The 23,753-nt window shown below is 31.5% G+C and overlaps 1 long non-coding RNA gene across 1 annotated transcript; it reads right to left on the bottom strand.

The window, feature by feature from the left end:
- Positions 1-9,337: 9,337 nt before the first annotated feature.
- LOC145636216 (uncharacterized) lies at positions 9,338-12,436 on the bottom strand. The gene is made up of 2 exons (XR_014114087.1): positions 10,871-12,436; positions 9,338-9,593 (listed from the first exon to the last, which is right to left on the bottom strand). It is a non-coding gene; the product is annotated as an uncharacterized LOC145636216 (long non-coding RNA).
- Positions 12,437-23,753: the final 11,317 nt, after the last annotated feature.

Genomic DNA, 23,753 nt, shown 5'->3' with positions numbered 1-23,753 from the left:
ACTAACTAACACAATATCATTCCTGACTTTAAAAATCTTATTCCTGATTAACTCAAGTTTATTCCTTACTTACTCAAGTTTATTCCTGTCTAAATGAAGTTTATTCCTGATAAAATCAAGTTTTTTCCTGACTAACAAAATTTTATTCTTCACCAAAAGAATTTAATTGCTAACATAAATAAAATAATTCCTGAGAAGAGTAATTTAATTTATGACAAACATATTCTTCATTTTAAGTTTGATATTTAAAATTTTTAAAATTAACATTTGATATTAATTTCTGACACAAGTATTTTAATATCTGACTAATATATAGATGTATGATTAATAGAAATTGGATTTAATAGAAAATATATACATATATAAACCAAATTTATAAGTATCTATACAAAATAAAACTAATGTCTAACTACAAAAAAACTTAATGATATGTACATGTATGATTAATTGTTTAAAAAAAAAAAAAATCTAATCTTCCTCTTCATTTTGCTGAAGCTGTTGATCAATTTCCAATTGCTGCTGCTCTTTTTCTAGTTGTTTTTGCATCAACTTCCACTGCCTCTCTTTTTCCTTTTGAATGGATTCCTTTTCTTTCTCATATTGGGCCTCTAGCTTCTTTCTTGCAAGTTGAGCTTTCCAAATTTTGTGCTTGTTAATTGAAAACTCAATGCAATCATTCCACAATTTCTTCCGCAAAAAATTCTCTTCTCTAGTAGCCATCTGATAAGCAAGTTGGCATCTATATATCTTCCGATTTTGCTTCTACAAATTTATATAAAAAACAAAATAAGAACACTAAAAAACAATAGGTATAAATCCAAAAACAAAGGAGAAAAAATACTTACATATTTTAAGTCAACAAGACCTCCACCTATACCATTGTAATTTTTCATACACATTAATGCAAAAAGGCCACAATCCTCATTTTCATGGGTTGTTTGCCATGTAAACTTAGGTTCATGCCATTCCAATTGTTCCAAATTTGTGTCACCATGTCGATGTTCATTCTTTTTCAAAAAAAATACCAACAGCTCTAATCTGTAATTATAAATATATAAATTTTAAAATTTAAAAGCATCTAAAAGTATAATTTTCACAAATTTAATTTAAAATTATCTTACCAGCACTCTGTCTATTCCATTTAATTTATCTCGATCAATATCAGTCCTGTTATTTATCCAATCTATTCTTGGACCAATACAATCAATGAAATTGAAAACCAGCAGAGTATGATGATTATCGAACGCAATGGGAAAGATTAGCTGCAAAATAAATAAAACATAATTTTCACAATATGTAACACATTTATTAACTGACTAAAAGAAGCAAATATCAGATTAAAAGATCATAATATCTGAGTAAAACATTTATATTCCTGACTTACAGAATTTTATTACTGACTAACACAATTTTTTTCCTGACTAAAACAATTTAATTCCTTACTATACAATTTTTTTCCTGACTAACACAGTTTAATTACTAACATAAATAAGTTATTTCCTGATTAAAGTAATATAATTCCTGATTTAAAATAATATAAAATCTGACTAATAAAAGCTTGTATCATACTAGGTTTAGCTTATTCCTGAATATACAATATAAAAAGAAGAAATAAAGTTAAAAATTTACCAAATCGGCTTCGGCTATGTTGAATGAAGGAAAACGCTTAACCCACTTGCAAATGCTGTCATAAATGTCCTCACCTTTATGCATATTCAATTGACAATCCATCTCCATTTTTACCAATTCCTCTTTACACTTATTATACTCTACTGAGTTATTTTTCAAAGTTTTCAAAATTGCCTCCTTTTTCTTTATGTTAGCAACTTCTTTTCTGTAAGTTGCCCTTTTTTCTAAGTATCTCCATGTAAGATTCTGCAAAACAAAAAAATATATTAAATACAGTATATTATAAATAAAATTTATTTCTGAGTGAAGTAAAGAAAGAAAAAAAAAACTTACAGCAACTTCAGTTTGAAAAACAAATCTTTTATATTGAAAAACTCCTCTGTCAGTTTTTTTACTCTCTTCAATGTTGAGCACAGTAGCCCAAGTATCATGAATAGCAGAATTAACCCACTCAGACGGACGTAGGGAACATAACTCCTCCTTTACCAAAATAAGATCACTCTGTTCAGGATCTTCAGTGCGAAACTGACAGATAACAGTACCTATATCTTGTACGTAAAGACTGTTGTTACGCCTCTTAACTCCCTCATCTTCACCAGTAGGATCTAACTCAAGCTGCTCAAAATAGTGCATAAAAAACAAGTAATCACACATGTATAATTCATGTTCAGTCAATCTTTTTAGATACAAAGGCTTGTTTTCTTGCAAATTTCTACACACAATCTTGTCTTTATTTTGAATTGGAATCTTGTGAATAGGTGGTAGAACCCAATCTAAACCACCAGTTGCTTCCAATCTCTCCTCCTGCCTTTGTCTTAATTCATGAATTCTCTTCTCTTTTTTTCCATAATATTTATCAGCTGCTATCATAGTAGATTCACCGGGAACATCTATAGAACTAGGAATTTTATCAACATCAATTAACTCAATGTGTGTTTTGGGAGGCTGTTTTTCTGATACTATAAACTCATCATCATCAATACTAGGAGGAGCAGGAGTTTTATCTATTAAAATAATGTCACCAGTAGCAGCAGTAGGAGAATCCAAAGGAATAGAATCAATAGGAATAGGAATAGATTCAGCAGCAACAATTTTATTCCTCAGCAATTCTAAAACATCACATGGATCTCTAGGCTGAGGTTGTTCTTTCTACAATGAAAAAAAATATAATTATCAAACAAAAGTCTTCTAAATCATGACAATAATAATCTATACTACATAATATAAATTACTGACTAACACAATCTAATTAATAACAGTGACTAGTTTATTCCTAATGAACTCAATATAATTCTTGAATACAACAAGTTTATTTCTGACTAACTCAATCAAATTTCTAACATAAAGAATTAATTCCTGATATAAGTAATTTAATTCCTGACAATGACAATTTTATTCCTGACTTACTCAATCTTATTCTAATTCACTCAGTATTCTTTAGAAAAATATATAATTTTTGACAAAATCCATTACCTGATGACCTTGATAATTAGCTAAAGCAAGTTCCTCTGTAGCTTTGGACTGAATAACATCATCAGATTTAGTAAAAACCTAAAAGCATATGAATAATACAAATAAAAATAAATACAATAATATAGAATAATAAACACATTTATTTATATAAAATATGATAGTTAAATACAATAACTATTAAAATAAATTATTGAGTTAAAATACAAATATTACACCTTAGATGTGCTGTCATCTTCCTTGTTTTTATCATTTTTTTTTTCAGAAGTTTCTTGAACTTCTTTTTCAGTAACTTGTGCATTTTCTTCTTGGGATACTGGTGTATCTTGAGAAGTAGGAGGAGTAGGAGTAATTAAATGAAATCTAGGCAAAGAAGTATCTCCCTTGAGGAAACTCCTCCCTTCTTGCACAAGCCTAGCCTGATTCTCATTCATAGCAGATGAATAAATCTCATTGAGTCCCTTGGGTTTCTTTGGTGTTCTTGGAGGTGATGTGGAACTAAGTAGACCTTCATTACTAACTGAATGCACCTCTTTTTCTGATGGTGTTGTGCCTTCAACTAATTCTGGTTCTGCGGTTGTGTCTTCAACATCACTTCCTTGAACATTATTCAAACCAAGATCATCTGCCTCATTCTCTGGTTCTGTGCTTCCTTGGTTTGCATCCTCTAAATTTTGCTCTACATCTTCAATTAGATCTTTTTCCAAACCAAGATCAGAAATAACATCATTCACCTATACAAAATAAAGAATAATATAAAATATATATCTAATATGATTTTAATAAGTATAAAAAAATGATAATAAATGTAATCAAACTTACAATTGCATCAGCCTTAAGTTTTATTTTATCAAACTGATCTAAATCAGTAGCTAAAGTTTTAGTCTGCATTGCAACTTCAACTATTGCATCAATTTTTGCTAAAAATTCAGCATTAGAATAGAAATCATCCTCTCCTTGAGATTGAGATTCTTGTGAATATGATTTTGCTTCATCCTTCAAATCAATAGCAAAGTCTATTTAGTTCTCTGATACAATCTTCAAGTCTCGACCAAATTTCATCATTTTCTTCTTCACAGGCTAATAAACAAATAAAATAAAAAATGAATAAGTAAAATGTAAGAAAGCAACATAATTGTTATTCCTGACTAATAGTTTCTTATTAGTAAAATGTAAGAAAATAACATAATTCTTATTGCTGATAATAGTAATCTAATTTCTGAGAGTGTTTATCTTATTCCTGACTAATAGTTTTTAATTCCTGACAAACAACTTAATTTCTGATAAAAGGAATTTAAATCCTGACAAACAGATACTAATCAAAATAAAATAATAGATGTAAGAATAATATTAGATAATGCTAATTTTTGATAGAAAAAGTATAATTCCTGATAATATGGTAGAAAATCCTGACAATAATAATGTATTCCCAAATTACAGCAATGTAAATAAATCAACAATAACCTTAATATATTAATTTCATTTCCTGACTAAATTTACCATATTCCTGACTTATAGTATCATATTACTGACAAATATTTTTTATTGCTGACAAGTACAACTTAATTTCTAATTACTGATAATTCCTGACAAACATATACTATAATCCAAATAAAATATTAGAAAATGCTAATTACTGATAGAAAGTACATAATTCCTGATAATATAATGTTAAATCCTGACAATAATAATATATTATCAAATCAACAACTTTAATATATTAATTTAATTTCCTGACAAAATTTACCATATTCCTGAATAACAGTTTATTATTCCTGATAAAAGTATTCTAATTTCTAACTGAAATTATTAATGTTGAATAGCCTGATAACAGTTTATTATTCCTGATAAAAGTATTCTAATATCTAATTAAAGCAAATTATACAAATCTTAAAATATAATAAAAAGATAGCAGTTTTAACTTACATCGATATCCATATTATCAATTTCAGCATCAGTAGGAAACTCTTTAGGAATCTTGTACATTACATATCTAGCTTTGTCATCTATATCCTTCACTTCAAAGCTAGTAGATTGTACAACCTGATCTTCCTTCCTTCTTTCTTTTTTTATATCCAAATATTCATCTTCATCACTGTCTTCAATTTTAAACTCAATACTGTCCAGCCTTAAACTTTTAAGAAGAGCCTGTTCAGATTTGCCAGCATATTGTTTTGGTGAGGCAGCAGGGTACAGTTTCACAGTACCATAATCCATATTTTCAGCAACAGACTTAATCCTCTGGTTCAAACTCTCACAGGTCCAGTTCAAAATAAACGGCTTGCGATGTAAAGTTGTCCCAAACTCAAACTTTTGTAAAAATGCAATTACAAAAGCAACTAAACAGCCATTTACTTGTTTAGATTTTGTTTTCAACTCCTTCCCTTCCTTTTTTTTCAAAACAAAGGCTTGAAAATCTGCTATTGACGCACATAAGAAGTCCATAACATAACCAGCCCAGTTGAAAGCCTTAATGAAACGCACATCTTCTAAAGATTTGATGATATTAAAATTAGGAGACTTATCACCAATTGGAGCAAAAAATGTAGACACAGCAAACATAACAAACAGCTTTTTAAAATCAGCACCACCATCTCTATATTTCTCAAACATCATCTTATAAGTAATAATATTCACATATGTCTTCTTCTTCTTCCTACCCTGAACAACTTTTTCTTCTGTTTTCCTCTTCTTTTGCTTCTGTGCTTCACCTTCATTTCCCTGTTCAGAGTCATCCTCTATATCCAAACCCAAGAACCTCCTCCACTCTATCTTCAAATATTCATCAGGATTGATTGATTTCTTTATTTTAGAAATCTCTTTCACAGGTATATCAGTAAAAGGAATACCCAACACATCAGCAATATCAGAACTATCAATATGAATTGCATGTTCCTTTTTACCAACAATAAGATTTCTAGCATGAGGATTAAAATGAGTTACTATATAGTTGTACAACTGATGACTGATATTGTCCTGCAAATTCATTTGAAGCAATCCACCAAAACCAATGTCTATAACATCCTTTTTTTGCTCATCACTAAAATCTTCCATAATTGTACAAAGATAACTAGGACCAGATTTAGTACCAATTTCAAGGTCTGAAATATCATCTTCAGTAAGAGCACTGAAAAATAAAAAACATGAATAAGACACACTTATTCCTGAAAAAAATTATGTTATCCCTGATAACAGTAAACTTATTTCTTAGCATAATTATCTTTTAAAACATTTAATTCCTGACTATTATAAATTTTAAAACATATAATTACTGTATGTAATACTGATATTACAATTCCTGAGTATAATTATCTATTTTCTGACTAATATTATCTTAAACCTGACTGAGTTATAATACATGTGAATATTATTATCCTAAAACTGACTATCCATATCTATTTTCTGACAATAACTATCTAATTCCTGACTAATATATGCTAATTCCTGAGTGTTATAAATTTTAAAACATTTAATTACTGTATCCAAAATTGATATTACAATTCCCGAGTATTATTATCTATTTTCTGACTAATATTATCTTAAACCTGACTGAGTTATAATGTATCTAAATATTATTATCCTTAAACTGACTTTCCATATCAATTTCTGACAAAAACTATCTAATTCCTGACTAATATAATCTAATTCCTGGGTATTATAAATCTAAAACATTTAATTACTGCACATTATATTGGTATTACAATTCCTGACTATTATTATCTGTTACCTGACTAATATAATCTTAAACCTGACTGATTTAATATAATTCCTGAATAATATATCATAATACCTGATCAAAAAAATCTAATTCCTGTTTAAGATATGCTAATTCCTGAGTATGATAAATTTGAATACAGACAACAACAACTTAATTTCTGATGAAAAACATCTAAATCCTGAAAAACATATACTATTATCAAAATAAAATAATACAATTAAAGATAATATAATAAAATGCTTATTTCTGATATAAATAATATAATTCCTGACTATATAATAGTCAATCCTCAAAATAATCAAAATTACAACTAATGTAATTACATCAAAAATAACATAATCTTACACAAGAATATTCAAAGTAAAAACAACAATTTACATTTCATCGAACACCTGGCGTGCTTCTGAATATACAAAACAATATTTTTCCGAATTTAAAAGAATTTATTTCGAATATCACACCTCACAGATCGACTTCTTTTAGAACCTTGTTTAGGACCACGCTTCTTAGGATGCTGTGAATCATCCCTACAAAACAAGAACAAGAATAAAAAAAAAAAATTACTGACAATTTTTTTTAAAAAAACGAATAAGCAAAAAATAACTAAAAAATTTATTAACCTTTCTGGCATTTCAACTATCTTCGGAGGCTGTTTTGATGATCGTTTAGTTCGTTTCATATAAACTTTTAAAGGAGAATCATCAACAGGAGGAAGGCCAGCCATTAATGTAGGTGAGGAAGACGGAATTTAGGGTTTATGTAAAAAAAATAAAAATTAAGTACATGCAAGTAAAATATAAGCTAGAAAATGAAGGAGTGATGCGAAATTTTAGGGAAAATGTAGTTAAGTTGAGAGTAATGGAGTGTAATGGAGTGTAACTACAGAAAACGTGGGGAAGAAGAAGGAGGAGAAAGGCGGAACGTTGGAAGACGTTTTTTTTTTTTTAAAAATAAAATCAAAAATTAATAGTCGGGCCGCTCGCAGGCCGAACTATTAAAAAACGAATGCATATTCTGATATCATTGGTTGATCAAATGGTACCACTGAATATACAGTGATACTATATGTGCACATAATGGTATTATATATGCATTCAGTTGTACAAAATTTATGCATAAATAGTACCACTGAGGATTCAATGGTACCATATAAACTTTCAGTGGAACAATCAACATGTGGTCCCCCATCACGTGATACAATCCGACCAAAAAATAGGTGGGGTCCACATACATACCTCTCTCTTCCTATCTCTCTCCTCTTTTCTATCTCTATCATGTGTTTTAATAATATTTTAATCAATGTTATGCATTTACAAATGTCTAACTTTCCTCCCTTTAAAATTTCTCCATCTTACACTATTAATTTTTTATTACACCATTTTTTTAATTCTTTAATTAAACTTATACTTCATCTTTCATACACACTTTATCTCTCCCCTTTAATTCAACCTTTTCCTATTCTCTCTTTAATTTTAGCCCTTCCACCTTCTATTTAAGCCTCTTTATTTCGATTAAAGTTCCAAAATTTTAATTTCTTTAATCATTTGTCCGATTACATATTATACCCTATAATGACTTACTGATATTTCCTCACTTATCTCTCAATATAGTTTTTCCGATTACATATTATACCCTATAATGTCTTACTTATATTTCCTCACTTATCTCTCAATACAATTTTATATGAATAACCCGTGCACTGCACGGGCCAAAAAGCTAGTTTACTTTTACATCAGTTCAAGAAGGATATGTTTGGGAGAAGCTCTATTGCACGGGGTGCAAGTCTCGATTAGGTTCTTTCAACTAGGCTGGCATGCAATGTAGCTGTGGTGCTTGGGTTAATCCTGCTTTTCAGATTCTGAAAAGCCGAATAGATGAATGCCAAATATGAGTTGTGTTTGTAACTATGTAGCTGATACTTTGATTTAGTTGAACATAATTGCTTTGAAGTATGTTTGATGTGCCTACTGGATATGCTTCGTATATATGTGTTAAGGCTTTCAGTGATGTGCTCTGGTGATACGATGTTAATGCTACCACTAATGTTTCTTATATATTTATCCATCTTATTGTACTTATAACTTTACTAGATTCAAATTCCGCGACTCTACTTTCTATTAGTCGTGTCATTATTTTCTATGTGATGAATACAACGAGTTATTGAGACGCCTATGTCAACTCCGAGGAATGATGGACCACTACCCGGTATAGGTCGCGTCGCCAAATACCAAGTGACGTCCTTTTTTTTTTTTTTTTTTTTTTTTTTTTTTTTTTTTGCTTAAGGTAAATAACAGTACTTAATAAATAAATAACAGTATTAGATAAACTAATAACAGTACCTTGATTTAAAATAACAGTTTACACAGATTATTACTATAATTCGATTTGATAATTTATATGACTTTTATTGGTACTAGATGTAACGCTTCGACTTTTAATCAGCGTCACCGGACCGTATATAACTCGTCATTCGCAGCGGAATTAATTAACCATAGATAAACCATTCTTTACTCATCATACTAAGCGGAATCAATTATATATAGATAATCTCATAGCCACCTGTGGATTATGGGCCCACAAATAAACATACTCCTTAATGAGAATATTCAATAAAAAAAAAATACAACTCCAGTCTTCCTTACTGTAATAAAATAATCAATCTATCTCAGCTCTCGATGATCCATAATACATAAGCCTTGATTCCATAATCCCTAAACTAACTAAATTCCTTTAATCCCTTTGCTTTTGATTAATTTCAGCTCTGTCATCATTATCCCTGTAATTATCCATAAAAATAGAAAACAGAGAAAACATAGGAAAATCCAAAAATGAGTTGAAAACTCAGTAACATTACTCTAGCCTGTAAAAACAGTTTTTCTTTCAAAATCATTTGATCTGAGCATATATCATACATACATAGTTGTTGAGAAATAATCTAACATCATTAATTTTAAAAGCTTTGTTGGCAAGGATCATTCCCTTTATGTAAGATCATAGGTAAGTACAGGTTTTGGACATAACATAACTTTCATTCGTGTGGGAATGTTTCCCCCTTTCATTAACATACTTTCCTCCACCTGTAACTCGCCTATTTCAACGTTCAGTTCACTTTCCAATGCCGACAAAAGTTTCATCTATCGTATCATATTAAATCATTTCAGAACAACTTTACACTTCATAAAAATTCATAGCACATTGACACATATCATAATCATTAATTCGTAACACTTAATTGAATAAATTAATCATTAGCGTTAAACATTTAACAGGGGCTTAACATAACAGCTCACTTACACATAATTTATAAATTAATAAAATAACTAGAAATACATGTCGTTCATAGCATTCTTATCACCTTGTATGATGTTAAGATATCTTTATGAACTATCGTACATATCAGTACATCGTAAAACTCATCAATAGAGTATCCTTGTGAGTTCTCATAAGTCCTTTAATAAAATTCATGTATTCGTAATCTTTTTGGTGGACATGCTAGTCACTGGATAGTATGACATGGCAGAACGTCTTCCGCGATGGGCCGGTGCCCATAATATAGAGCAGTGCTCGACATAGTTGGGCTGGTGCCCCATGGGTACATGCATTGCATGACTGAAACATAACATATACGGACTAGGTCTTTCACTTTTATTTATTATGTTGTGTATCTTTTAATAAGTTATTCATAGATTATTAACATACTTTCGAGAGATCCGCAAATAAATTGAACATTGTATATATAAAATCATTAATATAAATCATAAGGCTGAAATACATCAATAAACATGTTTATCATATCATAAGTCATTAAAAATATATACAAGGATATAAAAGGTCATGTCATGTCATTTGCACATAACACACTTTTAAATCATAACATGCCAAACATATCATACAGACATACATGTTATACAGCAACATGCCATTTAAGATTACACACGTGCATTCACAATAACTAGACATAATTGACACACATACGGGACTACACACAGTTGCTAGACATATATAATAGTTACATATACATGAGTAGACACAATTGCTAGACATAATGATTACCTCATTCGATCATCCTTAATCATCTCACTTAGCTTGTTCTCCAATAATCATCATTCGAACTCTCAGCCTCCGTCATTAATTCCTCATCGTCATGATTTATTCGTTCATACCCAAAAATAATAAATACTCATTAATAACTTCTTACTTCAAAACCTTTGATAAAATAAAGTATAAACTTATTTTTAGAGAACAAAACAAGTGGTACCTCATTTTGAGTAAAATGAGCATTACTTTAAAAATAGATAGTACTACTATTCATATTAGTAGAAAATATTACTATAAAAACTTTAATTTAGAGAACTCTCAAATTGCTTTGGTATTAAAACTCATTTTTAGGAAGTTGAATATACGAAGTACATAATCATCAATTCCTTGTGCAAAATAATATTAGAATATATACAAACACTACACTTTTAAGAGTAAAATAAGAACAAACATAGAACTTAGATAGCAAGCTAATACTATATTTTAACATCATTTTCTTATTATCAAAATATCTACATAATCGTTTTCAAAGAAAGTAAAAAGTTTGTATCTCAGATAAAGGATAAACTTATAATCAAAATAAGAGCAACAAAATTAGCTCGCTTTGGTTTCATGTGTACAGAGTAGTCTCAAAGACCATTCTTAGTTTCACCAAGCATGCCATGAATGGAGGAAAGAGAAGAGTACGTGGCTGCGGTGCGTGAGCTTGGTGGCAAGGGAAAGAGATGACCACAACCATTTCAAGCAAAGGAAAGAGCGGTGATAGCCGTGCGGTAGTGATGGACGGTAATAAGTTAAATATATATGGAGTATTATTATTCCAAGAACTTGAAAGAAATAAAAGATAGGGATCATAAGATGAAGTTTGCTAAAGTGATAAGCTTGAGTATTAGACAACCAATTATAAGGAAGCAAAATGTGACTTCGAATCATCAATTTCTTAGCCGTGAAGGAGTGAGATAAGCTCTAGATTGAGCTAAGCATAATCAATCAACTTTGATTGGTTTGCCCAAATTAAGAAACAAGTAAAAAGAACAAGCAAAATTGAATTTGGTCTTCATAAACCATGAAGAATAAAGGGGTGAAGGGAAGAGGTGGGTTTTGTCTTCTTATTCCCTAATCAATTGAACAAATGAAAGAAAAGCAAATGGCTTTCAATCCCCATTTCTTAACCGTGAAGGAGGAGAAGAAATAAGAGGTGGTGTTTGTCAATTTTTATGAGTAAGGGTATTTTGGTGATTTTACAGTCTCGGGTAAAAATACAGATTTTAATGAAAAATCACTAAACAACAAAAGAAAAATATTACTTGACCCGAAATATATTTTAAAATAAATAACTTTCCTTCATAAAATTAGCTTTCGAAATGATCTAATCTTATAATAAAATTTAAGACTAAAACATTCTTAATGGTTAAAATAGAGATTAAAACTTAATCAAGCTTATAATATAGATTAGAATATAATAAATCATGTTTTTAAATCTCGGGTATTACACTAGATATCACTACTTTACTACTTATATCTTAAACAAATTAGCTTTTATATTTAATAGTCCACTATGCTTCGCAATATAAAATGTTTTACTTAGAGAGTTTTGACCAATACCTGAACTTAGTCGACAATGGAACTTCCGGCGTTCTGAGCTTCCGGCTTTACCAAGGTAGCTAACCCCAACCCCGTCTTCCTTAGATCAGGCATAGCACAGATCTAATTCGTTTCCCACCTTAGATCGTAGTCTCTACTTAAACAATCTTTATTGTATTTGTGATGGTACTTTTTAAACATAAAACTAACTCATTTGTGACATAAGTTTTGAGAGGATAAACGTTCCCTTTCGAAAGGAAAATTTGATTTAATTTGAAAAGATTACAACACTCATTTCTTACAGAATTAAAAACCGAAAGTCTAAACAGACATGACAATAAATAGAGTTTTTCTCTACTTTAAGAGAGATGGAAAACCAATCTGTCTCTTAAGGTGAGGATTTTCTCTAGAGAATTCCTTTGTTTTCAGAAATGCTCTAGCAAACTCACTTCAAGCCTGCCTTCACTTCTTTGCCTAATGCCCTTTATATAGGGGATGTCTTACAAAAGTCACCGACACTTTCTATGGCTTACAGAAGACTATGACTCAGCAAGTGAATATCGTTCACTACTTTCCTAAAGTTTTTTTTTAGAACAAATAAAACGTGCTTCAACAATAAAAGTAGAACACATTATTCCTGGTGTGGGATCAGGACTCCATCATATTTTGTAGACCACCTTTGTTGTCCTTACACTCTTCATAATGGACATACGTTTGGTTGTCTTCTTCTATTTCGAGATCCATCACACATCTGGCAGCATAGGATTCATCCCATGTGACAAAGATCTCAAATAAGTTCTCTTTTCCCTCTAAGGATAAATATCTCCCAGCTTCAACCTGTTCAAGATAATCATACACTGATTTACCATGTATTACTCCTTCTTCTAAATAATTTTTTAACCATTCTGGTGCCACTATTGTAGTATTTCCCACATGTATTATGACTGGTGGCTCTTCCTTTATTGCTATAAATTGGTTAAGATACTGGGCAGTATAGAAAAATCCATATGCTCTAGCCTCCGTAGGATCCCTTACTCGTCTTTGCTGGATACAGATTGGATCTTTGACTTTGCGATAAACATCTTCAAACATGATCAGGAAATGTGGAGAGCTAACTTTTCCTTCCACCGTTTCAATGTTTGCACTTTGTACTATGACTTGTTCAACCCTTCCTTTGTATCTTGTTGCATCATAAATTCTCCTAAATACATACTTCTGGAATTTTGTGAGTTTCTCAAAGAACGTAGTATTATTATTAGGAAATGGCACAATACTATGAACGATCCCATAATCCCAAGCTCTGTAGTGCTCCGCTACATAAGGTGTCCTCCATTCTGGTGAATGTGGATGAATTGACACAGTACCCACTCTAGAATTAGTGTTGAACATTATTCTACTTCCCCATAGATCATAAAAATCATACAGCTTGTATGACCTTGACACAACTAAATTGTATCAAAATTTGAAATCGTTATCTATTTTTTTTATTTAGTATTATATCTTGAACATCTGGAATGAGTCGTAGGATAATGACCATTACTTCGTACATTAGGAACCTTCGAACTGCTACATGACAACTCTTAATCAAACCATCTCGAGATCTCTTTTTTGATGAAACAATCATGGCCTCCATCAAGGCCCAAGTGGAGGGTGAAACCCGCTCTATTGCTTTATTTGTTTCTTCAATAAGAGTTTTTCTCTCTGCCTCCATCTTTTCTAGTTGATGGGCAGGAGGTTTTCTGATGTCTTGTGCTTCTTCGCCATTGGCTTATTCTCTGGCCAAGCTATCTGCCAAAGAATTCTTTGATCCCTGTATATGTTCAATAGTAAAAGAGAATTGGTTAAGCCATAATTGCCAACGCAGGAGTCTCCCTTGCGCTTGCATATTTGACAAATTCTTTTTAACAAAACCAAGTATGCCTTTGCAATCTGTTCTTATTAAGAACTGTTTAGGGGCTAAGAAGATTAAGAACTTCTCGATCCCTCTAATAACTGCAAGGATTTCCTTTTGCATGGTAGGATAATTTAACTCAGCTTTATTAAAACTTCCACTGCTATATCTACAGAGTCTTTCTCCTTCTTTGACTTTTAATATAGCACTCCACTGCTCATTACTAGCATCTGTTTCAAGAATCAAATCATCTTCACTAATAGGTAGTGTTAGTATAGGAAGATCTTTACACATTGCTTTTAAATTTTTAACAATTTTGGAATCACTTTAATTTCTTTCCAGTTCCAAGCTATTTTTTTCTTGAGTTTTTGTTGTAATGGTTTTCTTAATAGAGCAAGATTTTCTATGAAATCAGAAGCATAAGTTAAACATCCTAGAAATCTTTCTAGTTGTTTTCTATCTTCAATCTTATCTGGGAATTTTTCGATCTTTTCTAGGATATGTTTTTGCAATATTATTTGTCCTGCTTTAATCTCTAATCCTAGAAACTCAATTTCTTGTTTAGCATATACACATTTATCTTGTCCAAGGATTATACCATGCTCAGCACATTTTTGAGTTACCGCTTTAAGATCATTCTTATGTTGTTCTAAATCTTTTGAGAAGATTAAAATATCATCTATGTAAACCAAACAACAATGATTAAGTTCTCTAAAAATATTATCCATTCTTCTCTGAAATATTTGTGGAGCATTTTTTAATCCAAAAGGCATTACTAACCATTCATAATGCCCTTGAGGGGCACTAAATCCAGTTAATGGAATACTTTCTTCTTCCATTTTAATTTGCGAATAGCCACTCTTACAATACATCTTAAAAAACCATGTGGCTCCTTGAATTCTATTAAATAACACAGTTTTATTAGGAATGTAATAGCCATCAAAAATAGTATTGTCATTTAGTTGTTTATAATTAATGACCATTCTAGCTTTTCCTCTTTTTTCTTCTGCGTGATTTCTAACCATGAACGCTGGAATATTATGAGGACTTTTGCTATTCCTAATTAACTTCTTATTTAGCAATTCCTTTATTTGTTCATAAAATTCCAATATATCTTGGTTGGTATAAATCATTTGTCTTACTCTAATAATCTTATTAGGATTTGTTAAAGTTATCTTAGTAAATGCCTTATCCTTTTCCCAATGTTCTAATGGATTTGTTGAATATAGTTTTTCACATAATTTTTCTTGCTGCTTATTTATCTGATCTATTAATGATGAATCACACTCAGAAATTCTAAGTGCAACCTCTCGTTGTGTAGGTGTAACCCTATCACCACGATGGCTGCACGCAAAGTGCATAGTCTGATGAGTATAGGCCTTTGTTATTTTTTGTATAGGAACAGAATGACCATTAATAGTAAAGATTATTTGATCAATGGTTTGAGTGCATGGAGAGTATAACCTTTGAAAGTTATTTCCTATTATCATATCATGACTAGGTTGATCAGTAGCCCATAAAATAGGAATAACACATTGAACTCCTCCAATTTCTATTGGTAATTCTTCAATTATTTCCGTATGCATCATGACACTATTAATAGCAATTCTAACTTGCATAGGATTTTTAGACTTTTTCCACAAGAATTCTGGGAACAATGACCTTTTTCCAAAACATGTAGAACAACCACTATCAATATATGCACATAATTTATATTTATTATAATCTTTAATGCATATATCAATTGGAATATAAATGCTATTAGGATTAGTACTAGATATTTCATTACAAGCTTCCATTTGCATTTGACTTCATCTTCATATACTGGTTCACTCACAATTTTGGTCTTATATCCTATAATCTTTCTTTTATCAATAATAGAATTGTTCGGATCTTCATGGATTTCTAAATTAGAACATGAACCAATATCTATACTATGTCTTGCTGGTTGCTTTAAGGCTTTTTTAGCTTCGTATTTTTCATTTAACTTTTTAATTAAAGCCAACAATTCTTCTTCATCTTCTTCGGGTTTCTCATTGACTTGTTTTTTCATCCTTATTATATTTGAATTTTGTCTACTTAGACTTGGTATTCTAAGACTCATACTTCTCTGCATTTTAGGATTTGTAGTTATTCCAATATGCATTAATCCTTATTCATCTATTAACATCTTACTTGACCTATTTTTTACTGCAGGATTCATGAAGAATTCTTCCCATGTTTTTTCAATTTCTATTTCATTAGGATTTACCTTTGTAGGGCTAATTTTCTTTTTAGGACCTCCTCCTTGCTCATATTTCTGGGCGTCTACTATTTGTTTCTTGAAAGATGAATCTATAGTGTTTACTAACTTGCATACTACCTTCCATCTTAGTTGTATAGGTCGAATCCCTTTATGCATGTTTACTCCAAGAGTTAATAACTTGATTGCTAGAAGCTTTGGAGCATATGAATCTTCTAAGCTCACATAATATCTTGGTTCACATATATAGCTTACAGTTCCTTGACTCAAACTACACGTGATACCACTAATAATCTGATCATAGAACTCTTTACGTCTAACATCACACACAAAGCTTAAACATTTAACATTCTTACCAAAATCTTGTAAAGGAGTTATGTATACTTGCACTGCACCAATACAAATATAACTATAATTTCCATTTTCCTTATGGTTTTTAATGCTTTTCCAGTTTATGATATTGATTTCTGCTGCTTTCTTTTCAAAATCCTCGATTACTATACTTCCTTCCATTTCTTCACATACATATTTAGTTCTAGTTTTAAAGAAAGAAGTTTTAAATATTTTATCTTTAGTAATGTGGGGAAAATTCCAACTTTCTTTGTTCATTTGGTCTAGGTCTTTATCATCAATAGAATATTAAGCTCTTTTTAGTTGACCTATAGTCATTTTATTTTTATCCTCATCGTCATCTGATTCTGAGTTTTCTAATACCTCTCCTTCCATCATATTATTTATTTCTTCATAATTTTCAACTTCACACTCATCAGTATCTTCAGGTTCTTCATTATACTCATTTTCCTCTTCTATTATTTCTACTATTCCTTTATTATTATTTAAAGCTAATTCTAAAGCCTCGTCTTCTGGTATTTCTATGTAATCCCAACTTCCTAAGGCTTCCATTAATTTATGATTAGCTTTCTTACATTCATTAGCATAATGTCCTAATTCTCCACAAGACCAACACTTGCATGTTTTCTTTTTCTCTGGACAATATGTTGCCTTTCTGAAAAACCTACTTGATTTTCTATATTTATGTTTATAATACTTCTTCTTATAGGTTTCTCCTCTTGATCGATCAAATTTATTTCTCTTATAGTATCTTCTCTTATTATAGTTTTTCCTTTCACATCCATAGTTATTTGGGAAATCCCAACAAGTGAGGAATTGTCTCTTCATTTGTTGAGTTCCAGCAACCTCTTTAGATTTATTTTCAATCCATTTTCTGAGAAAAGCAATTCTATTACCTAGGGCATCCCTAGCTAAGAATTTATCTCTCCATTCTTGATATTTTTCACTAATTTCTTCATTAAGAGGACTTGGTAATTTATCATAGAACATTCCAAGATTTGTTTCATTTTCACCAATTTTATAATAGTATGTTTCAAATTCCATAATGTAATTATCAACATATTTCATATTACAGATGGACAAATTACTTAACTTTCTTTGGTATTCCATTCGTTTTTCATTAGGATCAGCTCTAGGACCAATAAATTCTAACTCAATGTATTGACATAACTGTCTGAACATTCTAGTAGGAGATTCACTAGCTCTTAATGTTGTTTTGACCTCTTCGTCTACTTCATCATACCAATCCTCTACACAGCCATAGAAACTATGTTCGATATAATTAAAGAAATTTTCAGAAGTCCAGTCAGTGTTTAAATTGAGTACACTACTCATGCTCTTTTTCCACTGATCTAAAACATCTTGTCTATCTCTCACACCATCTAATTTAAGCTTATAACCAGTTTGACTTATAGGTTCAAGGGTTACTTCTTCTTGTTTAGGAATTTGGTTTGGCATAACCTTGACACTAAATCGGGTAGTCTTCCCTTGTATGTATCTTTGTCGTGTGCTACTTCCTTCTCCTTGATACCTAGGTCTTTGGATAAAATTGTTTACATTAATATTTTCATTAATAATCTCTTCTCCAACATCATTACTATCCATTACCCTTTTACCTAATTTATTTTCAATCTTTTGCTTAACCACTTCTATAGGTAGAAAGTCCAGATAATCTAGTTTCATTAATCCCATTTGTTGATACAAGTATTCTTCTAAAGTAGCATAGTTATTCTCATTAACTACATCAGCAACAATCATTTTTTCAGAAATTATTTTCATGATATCATTTAGTTTATAGGGTTTTCTTCTTTATCAAACAAGATTTGCAATTCTTCAATCGTTTTCTCCTTATTCTTTGTTCTTTTCTTGATTACACTAGTAGGTCTTTTAGGGAGTGATATAGTAAATTTCTTATTTTTATCTAAATTTTGAAAAGGATACTTATATTTATAAGGAATAACCTTGCCCTTATTAGGTGATACTTCTTTGTTAAACTGGTGTCTTACTTCGTTTGTTAAAGCAAGTTGTACTTGTTTAACTTGTTCTTTTAGCTCACTTATATTTTTATTAATCTCTGATATCGTTGTTGATAGTTTATGTTCACTGCTCATGCAACGACAATGTATGCTATCAACTTCTACTTTAAGCTCACCAATTTGATCTACAATATAATTAAGGTCTGGGCCGAAATTATTAGTATTTTCAGGAATATGATAGTAGTGTTTAAAATTAGGCTTCTTACACTCAGTAGAAGGTCTAGTATTCTCCAGCTTTACTTAATTATTCAATTCAATTAACTACTTTACTTAGATTTAACCGTATGTCTCTGATACCAAATTTACCAAGTTGCACTACTAAAACAGTTTCTAACCCTATAATAATAGTATTGTTATTATTAATAACAGATTTTATTTGTGCAATAACTGTATGCAAATAAAAGTACTACTGAAAAGAGAAAAATGACACCTTGAAAACAATATTGAAGAAACATATAACAATATTAATTTTTATTATAATAAGCATAGACTTAAAATAACAGTATTAAAATAGCAAATTTTGATTTTCCAACACTTAGCGATTTTTTTTTTTCAACGTAGGTATGGACATGTATTGTCCCTACCTGGTAGCGGGCTATACTTATTCGTTAACTCAAACAAAAATGGAAAAAAGTTACAACAAACCATTTGTGTCATGACTTTTAAGTGTCAAGACTTTTAAGATTTTTGAGTAGAGTATATTGACTTAAAGGCGCTAGGTTGAAACTTTGTAATTTCTTTTATACATCTTTGTAATGGAAGTTTCTTTTATACTTGATATTTCTAACACCATTTTCATTAATTTTGATTAGGGGTGAGAAAAAATTAGGGTACCCCGACGTGAAACCAGAACTTGCTTGGACCCGCGGGTGGTTCCGGGTAATAAAATGGGGAACCTGTTGCAATAGGTTCCGGTTCCGAGTAATAAAATATTGGACCCGGAACTTGTAGGGTACCCTGTTAGTAAAGGTTCCCTATAGGGTACATGAACCGAACCCTATCATTTAAGCCTAAGTATAAAAGCCCTATATCAAAATTGTATAAAATCCATCACCTACCTCTCTCCTCCTCTTATTCGTTTTTCATATTACTCTTAAAGGTTTAATTAATGATATTAATATAAGTATTTGTAATTTTTCATCAAGTAACTAGTAAGCTTACTTCAAAAGACAGGGTACCCTGTTTTGAAAGAGGAACCCGCAGGTTCACGTTTCGGTTCCCAATTTTTAGGAACCTGTTCAACAGGTTCTAGTTTTGGTTCCTATTTTTAGGAACCGGTTTCAACAGGTTCCGATTCCATTCTGATATTTTTATAGTATACCCAACTACACTCACCCCTAATTTTTAACCAAGAACTCAAAAAAAAAGGACAAAATCTTGAACTTGTGTGCATCATTTTCAAACCCAATGCAATAGTGATTTATTTATTTATTTATATTTTTTTTACATACAAGTTATGTGTAATATTAATTAATAATCCTAATAAGTAAACTAATTGAGAAAAATAGGTAAAAATAATCTCAAATTTCAAATCTCAAAACCTTACTCTTAAAGTCAAATGGAACTAATATATTAGTTGTACATATTTATGTTGATGATATTTTATTTGGTGCAACTAATGAATCTCTGTGCAAGTATTTTGCCGACCTAATGAGTGGAGAATTTGAAATGAGCATGATGGGAGTGCTTAACTTCTTCCTCGGTTTGCAAATTAAGCAAACTGAAGAAGGAATCTTGATCCATCAACAAAAATACATTAAGGAACTGATCAAGAAATACAAGCTTGACAATGCAAAAACCAACAGAACCCCCATGGGTGTTGCAACAAGATTGGATGAAGATCCATCTGGAACTTGTGTAGATCAAACATTGTATAGAGGTATGATTGGTTCTCTACTTTTTACTTAATAGCTAGTAGACCTAATTGTAGGCGTCGTTTGAAGTGCGCCTACGTTAAAGCATGTTGTGAATATGCTTGGCACTCATAGGAAGTGGGAATTGACATATACGATTAGAGACAAGGAAAGTAGGGAGCCACCAACAAGTTTTTAAGGAACTTGTAAACTGTTCACGAATCATTTAAGGCAACCACGATAAAGGGACAACGAAGGCAATAACGATTGACCCGTGAAGGTTACACCCCATTCATAATCCATGAGATTACTCATTGCTAGAAAACAGGGAAATAACGACAGACTGCTTCTGACGGACCCACTATTCCGTCGGAAAAAATGAAATTTCAGACGGAATTTTTTCCGTCAGATATTTCCGACAAATTCAATAATTCCGTCGGAAATCCGTCGGAAATTTCCGACGGAAAATAAATTCGTCGGAATATATGGACTTTTCCGACGGAATTTCCGTCGGAAAGTACTATTTCCGACGGACTAAAAATCCGTCGGAACTTTTCGACGGAATTTTCCGTCGGAATCTAATTAAAAAAAAAAAGGAAAAACTTTTTTAAAAACCCTAATGCCCTACATCTTTTTCCGCCTCCACTTTTCTTTTTCCCCCTTCTCCTTCTCTTTCCACTTCTCCTTCTCTCTCCTCTTCTCTTTCCTCTATGTTCACTGCCTTCTCCTCTCACCTCTCCTCTTCGTTCTCCCCCCTCTTCTCTCTCCTCTTCGTCTTCTCCTTCCCCCTTCTCTCTCCTCTTGTTTCCCCTCTTTACCTCCCACCACCACTGCCATCTTAACCTTCGCCGCTTTACATCCACGGACAACACCAACGACAACACCAACAATGACACCTAAAATCAACTACAATTTACTCCTTTTTCGCCTTTTATCTCTCCTCATGATGAAAACAAAGGTTTTCGGGTCAAATTCGACCATGAAAACTCTAGATCTATATTTGGCCTTGTAAACCCAATTTCAAGGTTTTGTGTGGCCGAATTAAGGTATCTATATTTTTTTGCTTAGGTTGGGGGTGTTTTGCTTAGGTTGGGGTGTTCGGGCGAATTAGGCTTGGGTTAGGGTTGTAGATCTAGGTTTGGTTTGGGTGGGTTTGGTAAGTTGGTCTAGTGCTCTGCGATGGTGGTTGGTGGTGGGGGTAATGGGTGGTGGTGCGAGTTAGGTGGGTTGGTGTTGTGCGGTGGTGGCTAGTGGTGGGGGTAGTGGGTGGTGATACGGGTTAGGTTGGCTTGCGCTGGGGTTGGTGATGTGCGGTGGTGGCTGGCGGTGGGGGTGGCTTTTTTTTGTTGTTTTTTAAGCATTTTCCGACGGAATACAGTCCGTCGTAAATTTCCGACAGACTATCCCAGGCCCGAAAATCCCTTCAGACGGACTGATTTCCGTCGGAAAAGTGGTTCCGACGGAATTTTCGTCGGAAAAGTGCGTTTTTCCAACAAAATTTATTGCGACAACTAGTTCCGACGAAATTCCGTCGGAAACGGGTTTTCCGACGGAAAACGGGGTATTTCCGACGGAAAATTTCCGTCGTTATTTCACTGTTTTCTAGTAGTGACTAACTCCATATGGTTCGGAACCACGAAAGGAGGATCGGGGATGATGGTACGAAGTGAGTCATGGAGTCACATTCGCCCGTATTGGCCTTTACTCGATTCTTATAGTGAAAAGTGATTCATGCGATCTCAAAGGCATACAAAAAAAATATTCAATTTGATCCAAACTATATTATTAAGCTAAATTGGTTTAATATTAATGCAACATATAATTCTAAAATATTGTGATCACTTGAATTAACAACAAGATTAAAAAGGAACCTAAACCGGTTGTCCAAATTATCTTATTAGGCGTGATTTCCAATTACATATTCCCTTTAAACATGCAATATAGTGATCAATAAATAATAATAGAATAAACATTAATATTGGAAGTAATTCAACAATAATAATGTTAGTAAAATCAAATATAAAATTAACCTAATCATGATACTAGCAATATTAAAATAAAATAAGAGTAATTAAATTAATTAATTACTCACATTCTGCGCGTTCCTTTAAATTGCTACATCATGAATAAACTGTTAGTAACTTCAATAAAAAAAATAAAGCAAATTAAAATTAAATTAAATTAATATAGATTTGATTTGGTCCAAACCCTCAGTTATTTATACCTTTTCACGCCTTGATTTAAGGACGGAACCTCGGGTTTAGTATAGACTCCTTAGAGTGCTTAAAGGAAGGAATAGTGAAAGAATGGGGAGGCTAGTGTTTAGGCTAAAGAGGGAGAAGAGAATTATTTTATGATCAATCTTGTTAATGATTGAAAAAGGGGAGATATGACCTCTATTTATAGAGAAAAAAGAGGGGTCGAATCAAGAAAAGATAAGAATTCGAATCGGATAAAATCCTTGCGATAGACAGCAATTTTTGCGGTTTTTGTTTTTATCATATCTTTTGATCCAAAAATCGGAATAAGATAAATAGATATCGTTGGAAAGCTCTTGAAGTCTACTTTCTAACCCAATTTGAATCAGATTAAAATATTTTACAGAATAAAATATATGGCCAAAATAGTGAGACAGTGTCAGTTTTGGATAGAGTTATAGCTCGGAATTGATATTATAATATATCATTGGAAAGATAATTTCAAGGGATATCCAACCATTTAAAATTTGGATAAAAACTATGAGGAACAAAAATAATATCTGTCTATCTTTGAATGTCTTTCAATTCGGATAAAATTAGGATTTTCAAAAAGAAAAGTTTTATTCAATTTCAAATTCTTTAATCTTATCTTTTCAAAAAGGATAATTAAGATCTTTTAGAAACTTATAGAAGCTTCCAATTAATCCTAATTGGTTTAGGAATGAGATTAAATAATTTGGACC

This window comes from Chenopodium album, chromosome 6 (genome assembly GCF_948465745.1).
Source record: "Chenopodium album chromosome 6, dcCheAlbu1.1, whole genome shotgun sequence".
Lineage (NCBI taxonomy): Eukaryota > Viridiplantae > Streptophyta > Magnoliopsida > Caryophyllales > Amaranthaceae > Chenopodium > Chenopodium album.
This window is presented reverse-complemented; position numbering and strand designations above follow the sequence as displayed.